This window comes from Aegilops tauschii, chromosome 6 (assembly GCF_002575655.3).
Source record: "Aegilops tauschii subsp. strangulata cultivar AL8/78 chromosome 6, Aet v6.0, whole genome shotgun sequence".
Classification (NCBI taxonomy): Eukaryota; Viridiplantae; Streptophyta; class Magnoliopsida; order Poales; family Poaceae; genus Aegilops; species Aegilops tauschii.
In genome coordinates, this window is record NC_053040.3 from 223,053,044 (window position 1) to 223,057,749 (window position 4,706).

Below are 4,706 nucleotides of genomic sequence, written 5' to 3' on the forward strand. Positions count from 1 at the left end.
GGGAGCACTATTGAACTGATCATTGTTTTCGACCGAACTATTGTGTTCTCTTCTTTTCCAAGAACTGATCATGTAATACATATTGAACGGCCACATGTGTGATATAATGAACTGTAGGGCCTTAAAAGTGTAATGACAGTACATCTATAAAGCTCCATCAGATCACATGAAGCCTCTGCCAAATGAAATATACAAAATACTGACAACACTTCACACTTTTGCACGAAGGGCATACTTCCGAACATGCTCGACGACACCCATTGAAATTGCGCAATTCACGGGTGGGAGCAAGCAACAACTTGAGGTATGGAAATTGCAAAGCTCGTAAAGTAAAACATGGCATCTTGTTTTGTTCCAGAAAAACAATAGGAGCGCATCCGCATAGTTATTCACCTCCATATCAATAATACTTGGCCACCAAAAACCCGACAAATGTTTTTTTCTTGAAAACACACAACACATTTTTGGAATGCATCAGTACAAGCTGACATTTTCACTTTTCAGAAAGCAATCAAACTTGCTAATTAGTACTCATGTACTTACTAGGACCGCACATATCCTAATACTAGTACTCATGTACTTACTGCGGCCTGCACTCAGCTCCTTGAGCGACCGGCCACAAAACAAGAAGTTGTACTGTTGAGCAGGAGGTCCTCGACCTCGTGACTCCTCCAGCAGGCTCCACTGTTTTGCACTGAAGCATAAGCCATGCCGTTGGAGTGGGACGCGTCGACGCAGCGACAACTTTAGAAACTGGTTCTATAGAAAAGATTTTTCATTAAGTGGCCACAACTTTCAGTGCAATAGTTCAAACATTTTAGTGCAAAAACCTACGTGCCAAAGATGTGCGTGTAGCTGGCAGTGATGCTGGTGTTTCCTTGTGGCGACGATGTGGACGGCAATGACTTGTGCATCTCCCTATCACCCATGAAGTAATACAAAGAACAACTATAAGAAGTAACCATTAGAAGTTCACTGATCCTCATTATCCTATCAAACTTGGACTGAAACAGTACTACTGAAAGAACCATTGGAAAATGGAATTTACCTACAGTCTCGACAGCGAGCCTCTCAAGATCATGATCTGCAAGGAAAAAGATGGAGCAAAATAGGTAAAAAAATTATACAAATCAGATGAACTATCACATGCAATAGATTATTTTCTTTCTTTCAGGAATTAGAACAAATACCCATGGAGCACAAAATGGAAGCCATCCACAAGTAGATGCAAAAAATGTTTGCCAAACTAGCAAGATGTAGCCTAAACCAACAGAATGGTCTTGAAATGTAATGCAGCAACCATTTTTTGGATCCATTTGAACTAAAAGGGAGCTCCTTTTTTCACCTACAAGATGAATTGAAAAATCACACAACGTTGATCTGAAGAACCACCATATGTCGAACTGAACATACACAAGAAAAGGACCGGCAGCAGATGTCAATATATAAATTCATGTTTTTTTGTAGGTTTTTGGGAATGAGAATTCATGTTTTATAACTACATTAAAGTTCTAAATATGTGTACTGCTCCATCAGAAATGTTATTACTGCATATGTCCAAACTATTTAGCTTCTATTTGACAACAAAGAAACATAAAAAGGATGATTTAAGTTCTTTTTAGGCATATAAACATATAGCTTGAGAGCAACAGGAATAGTACAAGTTCTCCAATGCAAACTGAACAAGGTTTACCAAGCATAAGAACAAAAAGGTAGAGTGCACCCAATTCGTTCGGGCCTCTTTTCTAAACTTTGTGCATGCTAGATTTAACAAACGAGGATCCAATGATCAGAATATAAATTTAATCACACCAATTGGTAGAGAGAGACGTAACAACACAAGCACACTCAATCTTTGAGAAGACAGAGAGAGTTGTAGTTACGGCTGTGGGTGTTCCATCCCCATGATAACTCAATTTTGCTTCGTCTGGTTTTTCATTCCCGTGTACCAGAAGCTGACCTTCAGGAGGTGGCAAAGAAGAACGGCCGACGACCAACAGTGACCAATGGCCATAGCCACTCATAGCGTGACGGCCGACGAAGACGGCAGTGTGCAACAACTTCCCTGTCCTGGCTCATTGCGGGACATGCACTGGACCAACAAGAAAAAGGATCTGAAGTGATATAGGGAACAGACTCAAGATGACTGAAAATTTTGTCACAGCATAATTGAAAATCAACATCTAGCGTCTTATACAACAGAGATCTGCCCTACTAATAAACATATGCAAGTCTGATACATACGAAATTTGTTGAAGATGATTACCAGAACAAGATGGATGTTATTTTCATGTTTGAATTTCTACTAATTGGACTTGTGACCAAGAAGTAGATGGATTGAAAAGCAGGAACTATTACAAATTTTCTATACAATGAACTACCATAAAATATAAAACTAAATTATTTTTTTAACACGCACACTGCACTGACTCAGCTTTCCTTTTATGAACTGATGATAAAATACATACTAGGCTGCTACATGGGGGCTATCAATGACGTGAATCACGCCGAGTTGGACTGCGGAGCTGGACGTCCTCGACCCCCGTGGTTCCTCAGGTCGCATTGTTTCACCAGTGAAGCAGAGGTGATGGAGTTGGAGCGGGGCACGCCCACAACAGCGAGACTGAACGACCGGGGATTGTGCCGCTGAACTTCCTGCACGCGGCTAATGAACAAATAACCATAATATGTGAACAGCTCACGTAATATGTATTGTACCACTGTTTTTTCCGTTCTCATGAACAAATAACCATAGACTGACGAGATAATGTATCACTGGACAGTAGGCATTTTCTTCTCAAAACCACTTTTGTTTTCTTTTTCTTTTTCTTCACTTTTGCTCTACTTTTCTTTTTTTTCTTTGCTTTATGAAGTACCCCATAAGTTGAACTTTAGATTTTACCCATCTCCACATCTACTGAAACTAAGGGATCTCCTTTTGAACCATGTACGATGAACTGAAAAGGCATATACAAGGTGAACTGAAAAACCATATACAAGGTGAACCGGAAAAGCTTCTGAGGAAAAAAATGAACCAACGTTTTGTTGTTTTTCTAGTTACTAAACTACTTATTGCCATAACAACGGCTGAACTGCTGCTGCATATGTATATAGGAAGGTTACTGGTACCAAAAAATTAGGACAGTAAACAACATTATAAATTGAATTCCTGAATGTTCAGTACAAGTGGTACTAGATGATGATGGCTGATGACTATGTCTATAGAACTGAAGCAAGGAATAGATGAACTAATGAACTATAATACATAGGGAAAACAGTACTATCATATGTTCAGAATCCCATGATAACCTCATTTTCGACAACACATGCACAATCGGATAGCAAAGTAAAATTGCATTAATATTTCAAGCAGCATGCAAGAGAGAACACTAACCATCCAGGGCTTGGTTGAGTGAACTGAAGTCCATAAAATTTTTGGACGTTTTGTTTGGAGATGGTTGCACGAGAACAATGGTGTGGGGTGTGCCTTCCTGCCAGAAAACAAAACAGATAAATATGCATACGGAAAAGCAGCATTTCCTCAATGAGCTACGATGGAGGCATCGCCGCTGGCAATACTTGGCGCATAGGAGAACCTGCACTGATGGATTTGTCGAGAGAAAGGACTGAGGGCGGCACGTTCCCATGGCTTTTTTTCTTCTGGAGTAGTCGCTCTCGGTGAGTGAAAATGCACAGGGAGCAAGACCAACCATTAACATGATTAGTTAAGATCCTCAATCTGAATGACCTTACCTATTCTTTGGTTAGCACCTAAAGTACAAATCACACACGAAAAATGCTATAAGTATTGTAAGCTATAGCAATTAGCAAGCAAGAAGGCAGCTACAAATGCACATGAACACAACAAAACTAGTAGTCCACTGCACTGAGACATTTTAGCAAATACATGCTGTGCACTCAGGACACACATGGGAGCTGGAGGCGCGGCACAACCAGCGTGAGCACAGCAGCGGCGAACGGCCTAAGGCACCAGGGTTGGACTGTGAGCGCGGCGGAACGAGCCCCCGCCACCTGCAGCTGGTGGGGGAGTGAGATGTAGCGGGAGAAGCCGACGTTTCCCAGGGGTAGGGGATCGAAGGGCTGGGCCGTAGGCGATGGGGTTTGGCGGCACATGGGCCAGCGGGGTGGGGCAAGGTGCGGGGCCGGCGGGGTGTGGCAGCGCGCGTTGCCGGCGGGGTGGGGCGGCGCGCGTGGCCGGCGGGATGGGCGATGGCGCAGTGAGGAGTAGGGGGGCAGGGTGGCAGCGTGGTAGGGCGGCGCCAGGGGCCGGCTAGGTGAAGAAGGCGGGGTTCCTTTTGGATCGGTACCTATAGGGCGCGGGAGTAACAGAATATTATTCTGATATTAGTAATAAAATAGTCATGTCATATATATATATATATATATATATATATATATATACATATATGAGTTTTCAATGTCCTCAACAACATTCATTTATTGCTAATTTTTCAAGTTGGTTTTTCTCTCTAAGTAAATGTGATTGGACCCGTTCCTCCTCTATGCTAAACTCAATCCAGTTTGTTCACAAATTCTTAATATGTGTTTATTTGAAACTCGTTCAAAATTTTCACTGTATCCTTGACAGCTGAAGAATTTGCGAACGAAACATTAAAATTTTCATATCTAATTTTTAGCAGTTGCCGCTCAAACCTATCCCGCTTCCCACTATTAGATTATAATAT

The 4,706-nt window shown here is 41.8% G+C and overlaps 1 long non-coding RNA gene across 5 annotated transcripts; it reads right to left on the minus strand.

Annotated features, from left to right (window-relative positions):
• Positions 1-325: 325 nt before the first annotated feature.
• LOC109745830 (uncharacterized) lies at positions 326-4,339 on the minus strand. 5 transcript variants are annotated; one of them, XR_012187654.1, is made up of 8 exons: positions 3,597-4,339; positions 3,395-3,491; positions 2,469-2,665; positions 1,961-2,092; positions 1,191-1,345; positions 1,049-1,084; positions 835-918; positions 326-759 (listed from the first exon to the last, which is right to left on the minus strand). It is a non-coding gene; the product is annotated as an uncharacterized lncRNA (long non-coding RNA). The 5 variants fall into 5 exon arrangements; XR_012187655.1 differs by having other exon boundaries at positions 1,961-2,114; positions 3,597-4,297; XR_012187656.1 differs by having other exon boundaries at positions 3,580-4,297.
• Between the last annotated feature and the right edge of the window lie 367 nt (positions 4,340-4,706).